The sequence below is a fragment of the Peromyscus leucopus genome, chromosome 22 (genome assembly GCF_004664715.2).
Source record: "Peromyscus leucopus breed LL Stock chromosome 22, UCI_PerLeu_2.1, whole genome shotgun sequence".
Taxonomy (NCBI): domain Eukaryota; kingdom Metazoa; phylum Chordata; class Mammalia; order Rodentia; family Cricetidae; genus Peromyscus; species Peromyscus leucopus.
Window position 1 is genome coordinate 21570380 of NC_051081.1, and position 21435 is coordinate 21591814.

The 21435-nt window shown below is 49.6% G+C and overlaps 1 long non-coding RNA gene across 1 annotated transcript in view; it reads right to left on the reverse strand.

The window, feature by feature from the left end:
- Positions 1 to 2917: 2917 nt before the first annotated feature.
- The window catches only part of LOC119086437, a 37147-nt gene continuing 18629 nt past the window's right edge, over positions 2918 to 21435 (reverse strand). Inside the window, exons 3-5 of the long non-coding RNA XR_005089729.1 lie at positions 7354 to 7517; positions 7054 to 7155; positions 2918 to 3543 (exon numbers count right to left, since the gene is read on the reverse strand). This is a non-coding gene — a long non-coding RNA (uncharacterized LOC119086437). The remainder of the gene's footprint in view (positions 3544 to 7053; positions 7156 to 7353; positions 7518 to 21435) is intronic.

Consider the following 21435-nt stretch of genomic DNA (forward strand, 5'->3'; position numbering starts at 1 on the left):
ACAGAGCTGGATATGGAGATGCATGCGTAGGTCGCACTACTCAAGAGGCTGAGACAGAAAAATTGCTCATGTACGAGAGTTTGGGGCCAACCTGAACAGTGTAGGAAGACCCAACTTAAGGTAAGACACACACACACACACACACACACACACACACACACACACACACACACACACACATGCACGCACGCACACGCAGAGAGAGACAGACAGAGAGGCTTCTTTTCTAGGCTAGGACCTCTGTCAAGGAGGACTATGATGATGGAATGCAGCCAAAGCAGAGGTCCTTGAACCAAGCGTGGAAAAGAGGTGAGAGAGCCTGCTCCCCTTGACCCCCCACAAGTACACAAATGCTGGAGAACATGGGTGCTGGGTAGGGTGAGGACGCTGAACTCATTCAGGTCATTGGGGAGAGGAGGGTGGCATAGGTCTACTAGGCAGAGCTGTGTGCCCAGGTCCTGTGTTGAGCTCTGGAGTACATGGTGAGCGACGCCAACATGGCTTATGTTTTCACGAAGCTCACATTCTTACACGTCATCACGTTAAATACTCACCGCTAGGAATGTCCAGTGAGTATAATGAAAAGAAAGGTTTATTGGGGGAACTTCAAGCTGCCATGGCGATCTCTTGGGGGCAAAGAGAATAGCAAACTGGTAGGGAAAACCTTGTCAGTTTTATGGGGAGCTGTTAGCAGTGGGAGGGAGTGAGCAAGTGGGAACAGCCTGGGACCTATCGACTTTGATATGGGTTACAAGTCTGTGTTAATAGGGAACTAGATGCCCCATTGCTGGAGATAGCTGGCTGCAGAAGCAGATAAGGGAAGTGATGTCTCTTCCTGACAAACAGACATGGCTTCACAAGTTTCTGAGGAATGCTGATTTTATCCACCAGCAATCCTTCTGTTAGAGTCTAGCCTGAGCTGAGACCAGACTGTGAGTTAGGACATTGTCAATGGCACTGCCATTTTGGGGGGCGCACTTTGGAGAAGGTTAATTTGAGGCAGCAGGAGCTCGAAGCCGCCGGCCACATCTCATTCTCCATCAGGAAGCGGAGCGCTAACGAATGTGTGTGCTCAGGTCTCTTTCTCCATTTCACACAGTCCAGGATCCCCGCCCAGGGAATGGTCCCTTCCACAGTGAAAATGGCTCTTTCCACACCAATTAATATAATCAAGACAATCCCTCACAGACTTTCTTTCTTAGAGGCTAGTCTTAAACACCTCACAGGTGTGCCCGAGGCTGGTCTCCTAGGTGACTGTAGATTCTGTCAGGTTGACAACTGATACCAACCATCACATTTGCCAAGATATATTCAAGCCTTTGGGGGCCTAAAACCACTACAAGGGAGAAAAAGAACATGAAAAGACAAATACAACAGCTAGGCTTGAAAGGTGGAGGTCCCTTTAAATTGCCTCCCCAGTTTTAGAAATCTCGTCAACTCATCCTTTTCGAAAGATGGCATACACTCAAGAAACAAACAAGGAAAATAGCAATTTCATAAATCAACTTGCCAACACACTCTTTGCAATATTCTTTCCTACATTTTGGCTCCATCATCTCTTTGGCGGCTCTATCACATGCCCCTGATCTTTTCTAGATGAGCAGGGCCATCCCTCCAACATAGACAAAATCTGTGTCTTATTGTTGGGGACTTAGAAACGCTTATGTTGAATTTTCAGGATGGGTCTTACATCAGTCAGTGTTTTCAGAGTAACAAAACCAGTGAACTGTGTAATTTTGCTCTCAAGGTCTGAAAATGGGGGCGGAGCCTCAATGTCCAAGGACAGAGGATGGTTATGCCCTTTCAGGGAACAAATGCATCTTCACCCGCCTCTTGTTCTGTTCAGCCCTTAAAGGTTGAGGTTCTCTCCATGTGGATGATGGCAGATCCTTCCTCAGTCTACCGACAGTACCCATCTCTCTCAGAAACACTCAAATGTAGCAGACGATGGCTAACTTTATATCAGCATTTGAGTAATGTTGGCATTACACCATAGTATTTAAGAAGTAAAAAATGAAGACTCAGGATAGTCATTACTTGAACCATTTACTCCCCGGATAAGGGATCGTTCTTAAGAAGGGATTGTTGCATTTTAGGTGGAATCGTGACCTTGATGTTGACTTTACTTGGAGGTTAAATATGGCTTAAGAAGATGTGTATGTGTTGGCACCAAGTTCACAGGGAGTGGGTTTGTGATGGTTAATTTTCTTTCAACTTGACTGGGCTTAGGGAGACCCAGAGAGCTGGTAAAACATTATTTTGGGGTGTGTCTACCTTTAGTAGTTGAGTATATCCATTTGGCTCCTGCTACCAGGACCCAGGTGATCTTGTTGAATTTGGGCTTGCAATTGAATGCCTTGGATTTCCATTGACAAGTCAGGCTTACAGATGAATGGCCACAGAGTTCTTCCAGGATGCTGGGGCTCCCCTCAAAAGTCTACTTGTTAATGTATGAGTGAAATGAATCCCCTGCCCAGTGCAGGTGAATAGGTCTTAAATGACAAAACCACTAAGCCTTTTAATCTTCCTACCCTTCTAAATCTTCCTGTACATGAAACCAAAGAAGGCAAGCATCTCTAGTTGTCTCATCATTTTAGTTAGGGTTTCTATTGCTGTGATGAAACACCGTGAACAAGGAACTCGGGGAGGAAAGGGTTTATTTAACTTATGCTTCCATATCACAGTTCATCATCAAAGGAAGTCAGGACAGGAACTCAAGCTAGGCAGGAACTGATGCAGATGAGGCCATGGAGGGGTGCTGCTTTTTGGCTTGCTCACCATGGCTTATTCAGCCTGCTTTCTTATAGAACCCATCCCAGGCAGGCACTACCCACAATAGGCTGGGCCCTCCTCCATCAATCACTAATTAAGAAATGCTCTACAGGCTTGCTTGCAGCCTGATCTTATGGAGGCATTTTCTTAATTAAGGTTCTCTCTCTTCTCTGATGATTTTGGCTATGTCAAGCTGACATAAAACTGTCCAGCACACTCATGGTGGGTCACCTTTTGATCCACATTTCAGCCAACCAACTAAGCAACCAGACCTCTGGAACCCCTCCCAACTAGCTAAGTGGGAGCATTAGCTTCAGGCTCTTTGTTGGTGATCCCATATCAATGCATTTTGCCTGATGAAACTCTGTGATCCACGTGCCCCAATTCCTCGGATTTCTGCTTGAACTGATTAGAAAACATAAGCCGTTGTTCTGAAGTACATACAGCGTGTTCCCATCCCCATGCATCACGCTGTGTGCCCTGGCTTTATAGGGACTTGAATCTAGTTACAGGTCTAGAAGTATAGCAACTGTCTCAGGAGGGGTCACTGTTTCCTTAGGCAAAGAACCTTTGTACCTATCACTTGGAGGAGGCCACTTCTGAGAAAGAGTCACATCTCATTCACAATCAGAAAGCAATAAGTAAATGAAAACATGCTTAGCGCACTTTCTCCATTTTATCCAGTGTCTCGTGGTGAGAAGCGAGGGACGGAGGAAAATTGGATCTTGAAACCATGGAGGCTCAGAAGTCTCTCCATCTGCCAGGTTCAAGCTGGAAAAACAAGAAAGCTGGTGACATCATTCAGTCCACATCCAAGGACCTGGGGACCAGGAGCACTGAAGTTCCCTCGGCAGGAGATGAATGTCTCCACTCAGAGACAGAGGAAACCTGCCCCCCTCTGTCCTTATACTCCATTCAGGCACTTAGCAGAACCATCCTCCGCCTGGATGAGGGCCGTCTTCTAAGTGCCAATCACTCACGGTAGCACCCTCATGATACACCCCCAAGTATCCCAGCTGATGCATAAAATTATCCATGCACATTTGGGTAAACGCAATCAGATTTTATAAATGATCTACAAGAGTAAAAGAACTTTTCTCAGACTAGCTCCTGGCTCTGCACATTTCCAATCTTGTTTCTCTGTCATCCCCCACATGCTTCCTGTACCAAGAACCATGGGACAGGCTCACACCACATCACCAAAGAGTTTTCCAGGAAGCCATTCCTCTCCAGTAACTCTAACAGAGTTAGAATGAACCCACACGTGCATATCCATCGCCCCATTTGAAGTCTTTCTGTTTCTCATACTCAGTGCGTTGGATCCCCCGAATGCCCCCCAGTTCCAGTACCATTTGACAGAAGGGTAAATGTTACGGAGGGGAAGCCAGAGTAAAAAGAAACAGTGGCCTTTAATGACTGTACTTGGAATAACACTTCTGGCAATTTTATAAAAACGCAAGGCCTTATGAAAGCATTGCTGGGGGGGGTGCCCCCCCCCAGCCTTAGAAGGAGGGCCGAGAGGCCGGCAACAGCTCTGCAGAGGGGCATAGTCCTTAGAGATGAAAGAGACCCAGCGAAGGGTAATTACTAAGGTGGGGACCTCAGAGCGGCAGCCTCTGGCACAATTATCCTAACAAGTTAAATTAGCCCCAGATAAACTTGCACCTAATAACTCTGGGCTGCTTGTGCCTGGAGCTCCCATTTAGAAGCAGGACTTCAAAGCCCCAGGCCGGGTCACCAGAGGTGGTAATCCCCCCACACACACTTGTGGGTGCAAGGCCGGTGCATGGGTGGAGGGCCTGAATATCACCTCTCCCAAAATCCCAGGACCCAAGAACACCCGCAGATTTGTTTACAAACACACATTTACCCGCCCTTTGCAGCAAGCACCCATGTATGCATGCATGTACCCTACAGATGCACACACACACACACACACACACACACACCACACACACACACACACACACCCCTAAGTCCTTCACACCAAGCACCCACGTATGCATGCATACACCCTACAGATGCGTGCATACACACACACACACACACACACACACACACACACACACACACCTCTTTTTTTTTAAGCAGAAAGTTATTTACATGTATGTTGTATCTGCATATCTGCATTTGTGTGCAAGTGCCCACAGCAGCCAGAAGAGAGCATCAGGCCCCATGGTTTTTCAGGGTGACGGGTGGCTGTGAGCTGCCTGATGTGGGTACTAGGATCCAAACTTGGATCCTTTGGGAAAGCAGCAAGTGCTCCTAACTGCCGAGCCATATCTCCACTCCACACCCTACACCCTTAAGAGCAATTCCAAGACACAGCACCAGCTCCCCCAGGAGCTTCAGGAAATTCCCTCCGAGGGGAAGGAAGTGGTGCAGGCGGAGAACAGAAGAATGCTGCTTTCTCCTCTTCCCTGGATGCAGGTTGGGAGCCATCATGGGGAGCTGACTTTCTCCTTTATATTTACACCAGGGCTGAGCTCCACGGTTCTGCAGACTTCATACGCTTCTCCTGACTCTCCCTTTCATCCAGTCTGCCTTGAATAGGATACACATTCTCTGTCACCCATGCTAGAGACTTGGTCCCCAATGCAACAGTGTTGGAAAGATGGCGGGACCCTCAAGAGAGAAGTCACCGGGTCGTGAGAACAGCCCCTTCAGAAGAAGCCTAGAGAGTGGGCTGGTTCCTCATAGGAACCAACTAGTTATGAGGGCAACACTCCGCCACCTTGCTCGTGCCCCCACTGTGTGACGCCATCCGCCATGCTGTCCCAGAACCCTCTCACCCGATCGCAGCGTCTGAGCCTCCCAAACTGTAAGCGAAATAAAACCTCTTTTCTTGATCATGTATCCCGCCTCAGGTCTTTTTGTGATAGTAACACAAAACAGACCAAGCTGGGACTGCAGAGATGGTTCAGTGGTTAGGAGCAGGGGTGTTGTTCTGGTAGAGAACCCAAGTTCAGTTTCCAGCATTCTCATAGGGTAGATCACGGCATGTGTGACTCTAGCCGGTTCCTAAGCATCTGTACCCTCTTCTGGACACTGCAGACCCCACACATGCACACACACACACACACACACACACACACACACACACACACACATTTGTGCACACAATTAAAAATGAAAATAAATCGTTTGTTTGTTTGTTTGTTTGTTTCGAGACAGGGTTTCTCTGTGTAGCTTTGGTGCCTGTCCTGGATCTCACTCTGTAGACCAGGCTGGCCTCAAACTCACAGAGATCCGCCTGCCTCTACCTCCCGAATGCTGGGATTAAAGGTGTGCGCCACCGCTGCCCGGCAAAAATAAATCTTAAAAAAGGAAAAATCAGACTAAGGTATATCCTTTTAATTTTTCATTACATTTATTTATATATACATATATATTATAAAGTGTGGGTAGTGTGTGTGTGTGTGTGTGTGTGTGTGTGTGTGTGCATCTCAGTGCACACGTGCAAGTCAGAAGGGAACTTTCAGGAGTTGGTTCTCTCCTTCCACCAAATGGGTCCCAGGGATTGAAGCCAGGTCATCAGGCCTAGTGGTATCTCCCTGGACTGACGAAGGTATATTCTAAGAAAAGACAACCCTGCGCCGGACAGTAGAAAAAGATGCTCAGTCAGCATCTACAAACTCTATATCATAACCGTTATGGCCGGAGCCTGGACCTTACCAGCTCCACACGGTGCTGTGGAGAAGAGTGGGCTGGTCCTGCCCTCAGCCTCCACTCAGGATGAACAAGAACAGTGAGGAAAACATGGGGGAGGTGTGAAGTCGCTGACCACCCCTGGTCTCAGGCTAGCTACGGTCTTGCTCTGCCTTGGCTTCTCTATTCCAGGGCAACACCAATTCTAGGACCTTCGTTAATATGCAAAGGAGACTCCAAAAGTATCAGCTGTGAGTCGAGACCCTGGGTTTGAGATTTTGGGGGTGAGGAGAGAGTGAAGTTAGGAGCAATAACGGTCTGAGCATCTCTGACTTGGGAGCGGGGGGGGGGGGGGGCTCAGCCTCCAGAGTGACCAGAGCTGGGAGCCCCAGACCATTTAGAGCTGACTGGACTGAACCAGGGCTTCGGGGCTCTTCCGCTCAGGAAAACCCTATTCTGTCCTGAGCCGGTGGAAGATAGAAAACAGGAAACACATGTTCTTAAAAGGAGGCTGAGCACCCAGACTCAGAATGCCCTCCAGGGAGAGTCTGTGCCTTGTCCAGGGCTTTCTCACCCCACCTGGGGACCTACCCTGACCAGCCCTTGAGGGAGAGACACATTTGTCAAACTTACCCAAGAACAAAAACACTGGCAGGCAGGATATCTGTGTTCTTACCAACTCCTGTGCAACCTTGAGCAAGGAGCGCAACCTCTCTGGGCTTGTGTCTCTTCTCCCTGAAAAAAAAAATGGAGGCGACTCTTGTCTTCTCTGCTTCACCTGTCTCGCTGGCTTGGAACGATAAAGTGCCACACACGTAGAAACAAGTGGGAACGCCAAAGAGAGCCTTTCTTCCCGCGTTCCCCACCCCTTCCTGCAAGTTCTAAGTACTAGGACGCCTCCTCTGATTGCCCCAGAGAAAATGAGTGACTCACCCATGACAGCCCCCCTGGCATCCATCCTTTGCTTCTCCTCTGTCAGAGGCCTGATATTCTGAGGTGTCTGGCCATCTTGTCATAAACTCACGAGCACCTGACGTCGGCAGCCTGGTTATTCTTCGCATTCTTCCTTTTGTCTGCAGGTGCATCAGAAGCCCTGGCTGGAGGTGCAGGATCTGGGTGAGAGCAGGTCATGACAAGCCTGAACCCCATCCACGCCTCTTCCTTTGATCCAGTCCTGACTGATGGCGACTTTGGATTTGACCAGCACAGTTACTAGGCACAGATAACCAGGCTCAGGGGAGAGCAGCCTGAAAGGGTGCTATGATGTGTCTCTGAGCTGTCTGTGGCCCAGGCAAGGGGACTCAGGAAGCCTTTCTGGACTCGCCTTCATCTGCCCACACCAGACCCAGCCATAGGTCCGATTTGTCCTGCCTACGCTGCATCTAGGTAGATCCCAGGGTCTCTTAGGAGAAAGAGGGTTGGGAAGCATTCAGGATGTCGAAAGTTTTGAGACTCTGGTGTGTATACCAGCTCGTTCAGAGTATCGACCTATGCCATCCATTTCCCCTCAGGAGCATCCATGGGTTTTCCTCTGTGCCAGTGTGGGAAGTCCTCTTAGAGCCCGGCCTCGGACCAATAAATAACTAGCAAGGAGCTTAAAGAAGAGCTAAGAGTGCCCGGGTGGCGGTGGCACACGCCTTTAATCCCAGCACTCAGGAGGCAGAGGCAGGCAGATCTCTGTGAGTTTGAGGCCAGCCTGGGCTACAGAGGGAGTTCCAGGACAGCCAGGGCTACACAGGGAAACCCCTGTCTCAAACACACAAAAACAAACAAACAAAAAGAAGAGCTCAGAGGCCCACCGGGGAGGAATTATGCCGGGCGCTGGGCTCAGCTCTGTGTACAGAATGGAGATGGAGCTGTGAGCTAAGTCTTCACAGAGGGAACCTAACCTCATCCAGGCCAAGTGAGTGAGATGAGCGTGTATCTCCTACCTCCCCTCTCCAGTCTGCCTACTGGATGCAGAAGACTCTAAGGCCATAAGTTCAGGAGCCTGGGCCCCCGAGTCGACACATGCATGGCCTCCTCCCCGCCAGGAGCACCACCCACATCAGACAGTTTAGACAGTTGAGTGAGAATTAGCCTCTGTGGTGTTCAGCCAGGGAAATTTACGGATCTGTTTGTTTTATCAGCAAACATTACCATGAGGCAATTACTTTATGGGGGCAGGACTGCAAGAAGAAAATGGCCCAACACTTCTAGTATCTTCTGGCCTACCTCCAACATAGGGTTTGGACTGTGGTTGGGTTCCCTCGACCAGCCTTGATGCCATAAGTGTGCTGTGTCAGAAACAGAGATGAATGCATGGGTGTCCTTCCAGGACGTCAGAATGTGTTGAATAACAAGAAATCCACAAGGTACAGCTGTTTCATTGGCAGCCCTCTAGCAAGTAGTCTCTCTTTCCTTGATAGCTCTGGCCAAGGCAAACACCGGCTCTTTTACTACAATCTTAACGGCTAATATTAACTCTCAGACCATACATCACACACACACACACACACACACACACACACACACACACACACACACAGTGAAGAGGAAAAAAAAAAAGGCCACAGAAGAGTTCAAACAATTTCAAAAGGGACCAGAGAGTCATGGAAACAGCAAAAAGAGTCTCCATAGGCCTGGCAATGGTGGTGCACGCCTTCCACACCATCATTGGGGAGTTAGAGGCAGGCGGAGCTCTGTGAGTTCGAGGCCAGCCTGGTCTACAGAGTGAGTTCCAGGACAGCCAGACAGGACAGAGGAACCCTGTCATGAAGAAACAACAACAAAACCAACCAACCAACCAACCAACCAACCAACCAACCAACCAAGAGTCTCCATAGGGGTAAGGATCTGAAACAAGGTGGGAAGTCTGCTAGAGTCGTGACTGGAATTTGAGCAGAGTTCCGGGAAAGGAGTCTAAATACTGAGGCACTGCAGGACCGTGGAGGCCAGTGGGGCAAAGGGCAGGACCAGGTCAAGATAGATGGACAGACAGAAGACCCTGACAGACAAACAGGAAGACAGGCAGATGACAATTCAAGTAGACTGCATCGCCAGAGAGGACCACACCAAATGGAAGCCCAGGGAACAGTTGGGGGTTCTGTCTTTCGGTCCCTTGACATACCTTCTGCACAAGCCGGGTGACCAGGTGCCCAGCTGATGGGGGGGGGCACGCATTGCTACTGTTGGGTTAAGGGTCCTCCTCTTTTGGGGGTCCTTCAAGGGAGCTGCACCTTTTCCGATCTGGTTTTCTCGACATGATTTTAATATGCCATTTGCTCCTGCAGTCTCAATTTATTAAAGGGTGGCACCCAAGAACAAGTCATTCATCAGTCTCAATCATGTGATTGGCTCCAACAGATGGTGCCGCTCACGTGACTACCAAGGTACGGCGTCATCCTCCATCCTCAAAAGGGAGTCAAAAGCTGCATGCGAAGTGGAGTTTCTTGGGCCGATGCCCAGTCTGAAAAGCACTATTTCACACAAGAGAGAGTAACTTGGGGGACACTGCCTGACCGTGTGTCATGGCGGGCCCCAGGAGGGGGAAGCTCTAGAAAGGAGCCCTGAGTGCATTTGTCCTTGTCTTACACGTCTTCCTGTTCCCATCCCAATCCCAGCCCTCCACCCAGCCTGGCCATGCTGACTGTCTAGATTCCAGCTGTTAGCAGCATTGTCGTAGGCCTCTATGCTTTGGGGCTCCCTGGGATCCCCGTCCCTCTTCTTCCCTCTCGGGGTCTTCCCCTTCCTCTCTCAGAGGCCAGTGAACTCTGTGACAGTCCAGAGGTCAGATGAGCCCTGCCTCTATGGTAGGCTCACAGCGGTGCCATCCCTCCATGCTAAAGACGTTCTGTGTCTTGTGCTACAAGAGAGGGGACCCCCAACCTGCCTCTGCACCTGCGTGTCATGATTCCCATTTTCCAGATAAGAAGACCCAGGCGTGGAGAGTATACGTCACCTGCTCAGGAACACATTCTAGGACCAGGCCTAGAATCCAGGAGTGAAGTTTGTGCTCTGTATCACTACATCTCATTGCCTGGAAACCACCAGATGTTCCATAGATGGGCTCAGTAAAACCAATGTGGCAGATTTGCTTCCCGTTGACCAAACAAAGCCTCCTAGAGGGGCCTCTGCAGTATTCTGAGGAGGCTTCCTGGAAAACGTAGCATCTGGGGATTGTCATATAATCTCACTGGCCTGACTTACCTTTCAAGGGTCTCAGGAGTGTGTGTGGTATATGGGTATGTGTTCTTATATGTATGCATGTGTCCTACATAGGCCCAGCAAGGAAAGTACAGGGAGAGATTTGGAGTGCTTGCTAGCCAAGAGAAATGAGATATAAGCCACAAATATATGATATACGTACCAGCATATATAAAAAAACTTTTCTAGTAGCTACATTTAAAATGGAAGAAATATGAAAAAATAGATAAAAGAAAATGATAAATTAACCCTAGTATCTTCTATTAGAGCCATTTTATAAGAAATGCTATTGTTTTAACATGTAACCAAAGTAAAGAAAAGAAAGAAGAACATAGGATTTTTTTTTTTTGTCGCTGTACTAAACCAGCAAAGGCCACTGTTCCTTCTTCATGAACAACGCTGCTCAAGAAGACCAGCCACATCTCAAGAGCCACACGAGTGGCTTGTTGCCACTGTCTTGCAAAGCACAGCTCCGGTCTGGGCAGCTGAGGTTAGCCTGACCCTGAGAATATGCTCTGGAAGTCTCAACATGGTGCCTCCCAATGCTCTGGAAAGCCCACGTGGTCAGGCCTTGCTTAGCAAAGCACGTTATAACTCCGTAAGTAGCAGGCAGGGAAATCCATGCTCCATAAACACGAACTGCTGTGTGTTAAGATCCAGGGAAAGCGGCAGACAGTTTTAATCTGCTGCAAGGCCAGCATGTGTTTGTACTTTTCTATTTACAGTAGGCCCGACGAGGCGGAGGCCTGTAAACAGCTCAGGGCGCGCCAAGTGGCCCGGCACTCCACACAGCTGCGCAGCCGAGGTCCCCAGACCCTCAGGTTACAAGCAAGCCCAGATTAAACCAGAAAGTTTTCATGACCAAGGAAATGTGAGGGGGAGGTGGGAAGTGGAGCAAAGAGCCAGGCCAGGAAATTGTTGCCAGCTGCGGTATGTAGACACCCAAGATGGTAGACGCCTTGAGTCTGCCCTGTGTCTTCTGGGCTCCCAGAGTCTACACCTAGGAGAGGTACTCCAAAAACTCTAGCGTAGCCAGCTGGCTGAGAATGACCCACAGGAGGCTGGGTCATCGTCCTGAGCAGGCACAGAGGGACCCTGGCTCAGCAGGCCACCTAACTTTGAAAGCTTTGTACCGCCACCTTGAAAGTCTTCATTTTTGAGCTGTAGGTTTACGTTTTCATTTTGTACTGGGCCCTGCAATTGTGGATCTGGTCAGGGGTAGAGGCTGATGCGGGCAACAATAAGCTCTTCCGGCCCAGGATTCCTGATGGGGAGGGGCTGGGTATGCTGTGGTTACCCTGCAAGTAACTCAGGAGAGCCAAGCCCTGGAGAAGAGCGCCGGGAGGCTGTATATTTTCCAAAGTTCAGATCACAATGGTTTCTTTTCATTTAAAGAAAAATACCACAACCATTTCCTACCAAAGTTTAAGTCTTACACACACACACACATGCACACAAACCCCACATATTTTTAACCTACCAAAGAATGTGCTTTTTAAAGCCGTTTCCAGCCCTTCCTGAGGCTGAGAACCTTCTCTCTGCTTAAAGGGAGAGTCCTAGGTTCTAGAGAGGTGTCCGGTTGGCTTCAAAGCCACAGCCTACAAAGCTGGACAGGAGAAATAATGAGCTGGTGTTGGTGGGCCCCCCTAGATTTACCAAAGACCTACCGATCAGGGCAGGCATTTCATCCTCCTGGATGAAATCCCCAATAACACCACTGTATCCTGCTCCTTCACCTATTAGAAATATCACCTCAGTCATTCTTCCGCCCACCTTAATTCTCCTCTCTTTGGATGGGCTATCCTCACTCACGCACAAATGTGTCCCCAAACCTCCCATCCTAAAACAAAAATTTCCAGCAAGAAAAGTATACTCTACCGCTCCCTGTTTATTTCCCTGGAGAGCAAGCTTTCTGGAGAGAGTTATCTAAACTTGCTCTTTCCAGTTCCCTGTGCCTGGGTCCTTCCCTCTAGGCTGTGTGGGGTGTGTGGGTATGTGGGTGTGTGCACACGTGGGAGCATATAGAAGTCGGAGGTCAATCTCCTCCATATGTGCTTTTCCTCAGGACCCAAGCACCGTGTTTTTGAATCAGGGCCTCTTACGGGGACACCTGCGTGGGAGTGCTGGCAGAGTTCAGCTGAAGGAGGAGAAGCCACCCTGAATGTGGGTGGTGCCGTTCCAGGAGGCCCTAGACTCAATCAAAAGGGAAAAAAAAGCAGAAGGCAAGCTAAGCGTTAGTGTTCAGGAGGGGGTGTGACCACTGCCCCCCACCGCTGCCTCTCTGCCTTCCCCACCACGGTGGGGTCTCTTTGAACTGAGACCTAAAGTCCTTCCGCCCATAAGATGCTTCTCGCAGGCATTTTGTCTCAGGAACGGCGGCTGATGCAATGCTTCTACCATTCCTGGATGATCTAAGGACCACGCACTGCTTTAACTCTACTTGAGAACATCCACCAACACATGCTGTGCATTTCAGATGTGTCAAATATCTGCTTCAGACCCTACAAGGAATCATCTTTGATATATATATAATATATAGATGTATATAGATATAGATATAGATCATACACACACAAACACACACACACACACACACACACACACACACACTTTGGACTAATACAAGGTCCAAAGGCCTTTCCTTTTTTTTTTTCATTTATTTATCTAGGGAGTGTGTGCACATGTGTGCACATTTATGGTACTGGGCATTAAACCCAGTCTCTCACACATGGGAGGTAAACACTCCCCGCTCCAGCGCCAGCCATCCTTTTTTTTTTTTTTTTTTTTTTTTTTTTTTTTTTTTTTTTTTTTTTTGCATGTGTTTCTTTTATTTTGGATATTATAGTTACATCATTTCTCCCTTCTCTTTCCTCCCCCTCTAACCCTTCCACAGACTCATCTTTGCTCTCTTTCAAATTCATGGCCATTCCCCTTTGTTAGTACATGCATACATGTGATACATCCATCCTTGATTGACTGATTGATTGGTTATTTATTTATTTGTTTATTTATTTATTTATTTTGGCTTTTTGAGACAGGGTTTCTCTGTGTAGCTTTGCGCCTTTCCTGGAACTCACTCTGTAGCCCAGGCTGGCCTTGAACTCACAGAGACCCGCCTTGCTCTGGCTCCCGAGTGCTGGGATTAAGGGCGTGCACCACTGCCGTCCGGCTATTTATTTATTTTTAGATAATATCTTGCTAAGTTGCCTAGCTAGTCTGAAACTCAAGATCCTCCCACCTTGCTATCCCAAGTTCTGGGACTGTGGGTGTCTGTACCGCATCCACTTCATGGCTGCCTTTTCTATGATTCTTCCTGCCTGCCTGCCTCTCCAAGATCGCATCCGAGTGCATTTCCCTTCTGCTGCAGACAGCTCTCTGTTGCAAGTCATCAGAGGATGAGATCGCCCCGGGTTTGTGTTTCTCAAAGCACCCCTATTTCTTCTCTGTCTTTGCTTTGCTTCCACATAGTCATAGCTGGAAGTCAATCACAGGCTTCGGGGCTTCATTCTGTGGACCTCTGGATTCAGCGCTCTCGCTGGAGAATCGGTCATCTATCTGTTGCGTCTTTCTTCTGTCTTTCAGGATGTTACCTTTGTGTTTGCTTTTCAGCCTGCACTCATTCTCCCCATAAAGGATAAGGTGAAATATGGGAGGAAAGGAAGCGGCATGCTTCTGTTACCTCAGACCAGACCAAGGTGTCTTCTTCATGATGCTCAGAGGAAGCCCTGGAGATGGCACCATGTATCTGGCAGCCGCCATAGCCACAAGAACCGGGACTCTTTCCTAAGGATGCTGTTGAATCTGATCACCAAACTGCAGGATCCTGGCCCTGGGCTAAGGTAGAGGAAGACCGGAAGAAGGGAGTGGAGGCAGAGTCCTACCTGAGCTGTTGGCATCCAGAAATACTGAGAGCTACCTTGTGACTCATGGCCCTTGGCCAATGGCATGTGAGAGCACATGACAGATGCCATGTTCCAGCAGACACAGTGAGAGCCAGTGTCTCGATGAAACCTAACGTTCACAACCAGATGAGCGGAGTCACAAGATCAGTACCACGAGAGCAGCGACCTTTGTTGTGTTCCTGCTGTGTCGCTGGCTCATAGACGAGCATCTGTCTGTCCTGTAGCAAGTACTCAATACACATTTATCAAATTAACTGAATAGGGTGAACCTTGGCTTCTGCCTCAGTGGAGCCTCACTCAAAAAAAAAAAAAAAGTTATATATTTGCCCAGCTGGACATGCATCTCCATTCCCAAATAAAGACAACACCCTCTAGCTGCGTGGCCAGCCTTCTGAGTACCCCCTTCTCTACCGGCTCCTTACATAGGCTAAGAGACAAATCTATGGCCTCCCACTTCGCTTCATTCTTGGCCTGCACTTGAGAACATGGTCCTCATGGTAACTGCTGCAAAACACGTTCTTTTTTTCCTTTTGGTAAAAACAGGGAATATGGCTCAGTCGGTAATGTACTTCCCACGCAAGCAGGAGGATCTGAGGCTGAGCCCCAGCACCCATGAAAAAGCCAGGCACAGTAGCACATACCCATAAGCCAAGCCCTGAGGAAGTGGAGATGAGCCAGGCCAGGCAGTCTAACTGAAGATTAAATCCCAGGCTCAGCGAGAGACCCTGTCTAAAAAATGGAGTGGATGAAGGAGGAGGGGCTTGTGTGGTGGGAATTAGACAATGGGAAGAGAGACACTGGATAGAGGTATGAAATTGTCAAACAATAAACAACACTATTAAAAAAAAATAAGGTGAGGAAGACACCGTATGTCAACCTCTGGTCCACATGTGTGTGTGTGCGCGCACACACACACACACACACACACACACACACACACACACACACACACTGTATCTGTCTCCCGACAAGCCTGTGAGCAGTGTAGCGAACAGCAAGTAGCGAGAGCTGGGAAGAGATGCCGGCCGAACTCTGTATTTAAAAGTCTAACCTTGGGACACTGCCAAAGGTGAACCTGAAGCTTCCCGGGCCGAAGACCCCAGGAAGAAAGGCTCTTGCTGGCACAGGACCATGTGGGACTCAGAGGCCTTAGAATAAGAGAAGGGTCTTGTAAGCACAGCCTGGAGAAGGCTGGAAGCCTGGACTAGAACGTGGTTGGGAATTTTCCCCAAATGGACGGGAATTGACACCAGGCATTTATTTACTTTATCTTGTGGGAGAGACTACCATGGATATGTCAATTTTATCTATCTGGAGACTGTAATAGAGGTTACTATCTCTTCAATGAATCCCCTTTGCCGCTATTGCTGAGTTCTAAATATAAAGACACCTCCCCGCCCCCAAACATGGCTGAGGAGACACAGGCAAACCAGTGGGCTAGCTTATCTCCAGTGAAGACCCCCAGGCTCACAATTACCCTAACCATGGCTAGGGCAGAACCAGGCCTGCGCCTGTCTGGAGCAGTATGTGGGTGTCACAGGACCAATACACTGTGAGCTGTTCCCTCTCTAGACAAAGATAAACACGCACAGAAAACTGACCGGTGGGTCAGTGGAGAAAAGACTTAGGATTCTGAACTCTGGTTTGCAAATGGCCGGAAAGGTATTGGCTAGAACGGAACACGGTCTCCACGAAGATTAGGATGCCTTCCCCTGGGTTTGTCCAGGGAAAGCCCCGAGTGCTCTCAGACCGTGGCAGCCCCACAAGAGCTCCAGCCGAAGCCAGTCCCTAGCCACATCCCATCCACCCCAGAAGGGCAGCAGGGGAGACGTGGAGTCCGGCTTCAGCGTTTTATGAAATTGTTCTGACTTTCTTGTTTGTTTCTGCAAGAGAAAATACTCAGCCCTGATCCCAGGGGAAGCAGGAAGGAGCAAACTGCAGCCTGTTTCTGGGGTGCTCTGAGTCCCCCAGGAGGAAGGGAGCACACAGTTTGAAGGGCCAGGCCCCCACTTCCTGGAATGGAGCTGACAAGCTGGTGGGCTGCCTTTTTTGCAGACTGTGACCATTTCTCAATGACATTAATTCACTTGTTATACTCATTGGCAGCCTTACGAGGTGACGTGGAAAGAGCATTGTCTTAGTTTAGCTTGCTGTAACAAACAAGCCAGTCATACCGCGGCGGGTGAGCTGATGATAGCCCACCGTGTAAAAGCTCTTGCCACGAAAGCCTAACAATTTCAGTTTGGTCACTGGAACCTACATAAAGGTGGAACCAATGCCACAAAGTTGACCTCTGACCCCCCTCAAGCACCCCGTGGCACGCATGCACACGGCTGCACATGTGCACACACACAATCTCGCACGATAACAATGAAGTTTAGGGCCTGGAGAGATGATGGTTCAGTGGGTTGGGACAGCTGCTGTCCTTCCAGAGGACCTGAGTTCAGTTCCCGTCACCTACCTCAGGCACTTCACAACTGCCTGCAACTCAAGCTCCCGGGCATTTGGTGCCTCTGGCCTCCTCTGACACCTGCACACACAAGCAACACCCCATATATAATTTAGAATAATAAAAATGAACATTTTTTTAAAGTTTTCAACTTAACATATCTGGGAGGCTTAAGCAACGTTTATTTCTAAAGCTGGGAGCCAGAAGTCCGAGATCAGGGTGCTTGGCAGGGCTCTGGTGAGGGACCTCTTCCTGGTTGCATATTGTTTACTTCCTGTTGCATGCTTTTACGGTGGACACTCTGTTGTGTCTCTTCACAAGGGTATGAAAGCTATTTGTATGGGTTCCGATTTCATAACCTAATCACCCCCCACCCCAGTCACCTTCTAGCACTCTCCATTAGCTGTTCTTAACATTTGTGTGGACCCCAACTTTCAGCCTATTTTATAAAAGAGGAAACCAAGACTCCGTAATGTTAGTTAACTCACTGGAGAATGATACAGAGAGGCTCCTAAAGTCAGCCCTCTGACTCCAAATCTCCAGCCCTACCCATCACTTCCGCGTGCTCCCAGGCTTTGCCTTTCCTGTACCTCTGTGCCAGGTTGTCTCTGCAATCCACACCACAGAAAATACCTAGCCCCGAGAAAAGGAGCTCAGTCCCTGCCCATCTCCATCGATGGCTGGTTGTGTGATCTCAGACACATCCTGTCCTCTCTCGTTGAACCTCAGTTTCTTCATTTGATAGTGATGAATCGGTCCTGTCTTCCTACCTCTATCAGTTGGTGGAGGGATCAAGTAAAGTGTCTTTTATTTTAAAAAGGGAGGCAGAGGCAGATACAGAAAGATCATCGTGGGTTCAAGACCAGCCTGGCAGACAGCAAGGCTCAGTCAAGACTGCACAATGTGATCCCAGCTCAAAAGATACATAGATAGATAGATGGATAGATAGATAGATAGATAGACAGACAGACAGATAATAGACAGACAGATGTCTTTGCAAAACAGTCTAGTCCTTTGAACATAGCAGTGAGGTGAAGAACAGCTCGATTTTGTAGAGAAAGTTCCTTCCTCCCCCGCACAGGAAGTCAGGCAAGGAAATAGCAGGCAGCCCCTCAGCTCTTGGTCCTGCAACTTCTGGCCATGGCTGGAAGCCACCAGGCCTCTCCATGGTGACAGGAAACACAACTGCTTCTCATTTGCCCCCCGATCTAAGACAAGACCCACTCTTCCACCAGCCAGCCCACAGGGGTCTCAGGCAGGCTCTCGGGGCCACGGCTTCTAAGTGGATCTTGCCTCTCTTTCTCTAAGAGTGGAAAAGGCAAAGGAGAAGAGTGGATGCTCGGAAGCCCAGCGGGAAGAGAGGCATCACTGCTGCACATGGGCCGTTGTGCTCATAGCTACTCCCTCCCCTGCCCACAAGAAGGTTATCCACCCCTGCTCCAGACCCTGGGAACTTGGGATGACTCCTGGAGGAGGTACTCCCTTTCCTCACCGACCTTGGCCAATGCCATGTGAGACCTCATGTACATGTCGAAAGAACCAGTATTGTTCTGGTCTCCACCAGCCCTCCACTGTCTTCCCCTCCACAAAGGACTCAGACAAAGGCTGGCTTTCATCCTGGCTCCCAGAATGAAGATAGGGGTACGGGTTCAAGGGCGAGCCCAATTGTGAACCACGAGTGAGAAACAAAATGCTGTATTTAAGACTCAGGCACATTTGTTACTGCAGCCTTAGCTAGCACATGCTGACTGGTGCTCTGTCTAGTTCCTCCTGTCTCGGAGCCGAGTCTCCATCACACGCTTGTAGCCCGAGATCTGAAATTCCTGTTCGGCTTCTATGTCCTGTGTGGAGGCTTCGTCTCTCCCATGGTCGCTTCTGGGCATCAGATGTCCAGTATATAAACTCTGCCCTGGGCTCCTCAGTAATCGGGCTCTCCTCTTCCATCGCAACTGTCCACCCTTCCGGTTAAACTTCCCAAGCGAGCACTTTCCCTCGCTCTCAGGAATGGCCTACATGCCACTCCCTCCCACAGACAGCCCAGGGCAGCTGGAGGAAGCCAACTTCAGGCACTCCCTCTGCCCTCCCTGACAGAGCCTCCACCTTCATTCCGATGGGGTCCCACAGGTGCGTGCAGGGGTGACCTCGAGGGGAATTCTTTCTTCCAACTCCCATAAGGTAAAGCAAGTCCCATCCACCAAACCAGTGCCTCTTGTCCCAACAGGGTCTGGGCCTGGGGGGAAAGAAACCAGACATCCTGCAGCCCTGGTCTTGGAAGCAGGCTCTAACCGCCTTCTTTGCCATTGTGTGTGAGTCGCCCCCCACCTGAGGCATGATAAACCCTGCTCCCTCCCCTGCTGCGCCTTGCCCCATTTCTCTGTCCACAGGGTGTGGATTTCCACACCTTTATCTCATAAATGAGCTGTGTGCATCAGCTTGGAGCCCAAGACACTGTCTCCCCTCTCCTTCCCACAGTGGGAAGTATGAAGGCTCATCCTCTGGGCTGCAAGAAAGCACGATTAAAAGATGGTATCAAAAAGAAATTCATTCTGGCCGGGTGGAGGTGACGCAGGCCTTTAATCCCAGCACTCAGGCGGATTTCTGTGAGTTCGAGGCCAGCCTGGTCTATAGAGCGAGATCCAGGACAGCCAGAGCTACACAGAGAAACCCTGTCTCGACAAACCAGAAAGAAAGAAAGGAAGGAAGGAAGGAAGGAAGGAAGGAAGGAAGGAAGGAAGGAAGGAAGGAAGGAAGGAAAATTGTGATGGTAAATTCTATGTTTTCAATCGAAAATCTTTAACTTTTAATTTCTTTTCTTATCCAATTTTTATTTATAATCATAAACTTAACTCTGCAATCAGATGGACTTGGAGGGGAATGAGGGAAATATGGACTCCAAAGAACTTCAATGAGAGCAGAGATTACTGGGTACTGGGAGCAGATGGGGTGGGGGTGCTCTCCTGAGCGACAGAAGGGATGGTCTGGTGGGTGAGATGCCGGCAAGTCAGAAGAATTAGAGTTGTCCACAGTCGGCAACGGTGATCTTGCTGGCCTTGCCATTCCTGGACCAAAACGCTCCACGGCTTCCACGATCCTCACTCCGGTCCTCTTTCACCTTCCCAAGACCGCCCTCCAGCCGCTCAGTCTCGGCGCGGATGAGAAACGGGGAACCGTTTGCGTTCGGTCCGGCGTTTGCCACGGACAAGATACCAGGGCCTGCACGCTTCAGGATGAAGTTCTCATCCTCCAGTTTCTCCTGATAGATCGACCTGCCTGCCACCAGGGCCACTGTGGCGTGTGACGTCACCACCCTGGTACACGAATCCTGGGATAGTCCTGTGAAAGGAGGAACCTTATATCCAAATCCTCTCTCTCCGGTGTGGAAGTTTTCTACTGTCTTTGGAACTTTGCAAACGTCTTGAAGAAGACGCGGCCCCCGGGCTCGCCCAAGAACATGGTGGGGTTGACCCTGCTGCAGCATGTGGTGACGGGGGACGGCGCCACCTGCAAAGCTGCTTTTTTTTTTTTTTTTTTTTTTTTTTTTAATGAAAAATTGTTTTCTAAAAAAATAAAAAAATCAAGTCAAAACCAGGGATGGTGGCACACATCTGTGGTTCTAGAACTTGAGAGGCTGAGGCAGGAGGATCGCAAGTTCCAGGACACCCTGGGCTACAGAGTGAGACCTTTCCAGAAAGAGAGATTGAGAGAGCAAGGGATGGCGGGAAAAGAAGAGGGAGAGAGGAGAAGGGAAAGGAGGAAGAGGACATAATCACTTCAAAGTAAATAGATTTTTTTTTTCCAATTCATTCCCCCATCACATCGCTGGTACAGAAGAGACCTAAAGTGAGGTGGGGGCTCCGGTCAGAGTGTTAACCACGAGCCACGTCCTCCAAACCGAGTACTCAAGCTAGACTTGCCAAGCCGCAGCAGAGCCAGCTTTCTACCCGGCAAGCAAGAGGAGCGTGAGTGTTGGGGACAGTGAGTGTTGGGGAGCGGTGAGTGGTGGGGAGCAGTGGGTGGTGGGGAGCAGTGAGTGGTGGGGGGACAGTGGGTGTTGGGGAGCGGTGAGTGGTGGGGAGCAGTGTTGGGAGCAGTGGGTGGTGGGGAGCAGTGAGTGTTGGGGAGCAGTGGGTGGTGGGAGCAGTGAGTGTTGGGGAGCAGTGGGTGGTGGGGAGCAGTGAGTGTTGGGGAGCAGTGAGTGTTGGGGATCAGTGGGTGTTGGGGATCAGTGAGTGGTGGGGAGCAGTGGGTGGTGGGGAGCAGTGAGTGGTGGGGAGCAGTGTTGGGGAGCAGTGGGTGGTGGGGAGCAGTGGGTGTTGGGGATCAGTGAGTGGTGGGGAGCAGTGGGTGGTGGGAGCAGTGTTGGGGAGCGGTGAGTGGTGGGAGCAGTGAGTGGTGGGGAGCAGTGAGTGTTGGGGAGCAGTGGTGTTGGGGAGCGTGGTGGTGGGGAGCAGTGAGTGGTGGGGAGCAGTGGTGGGGATC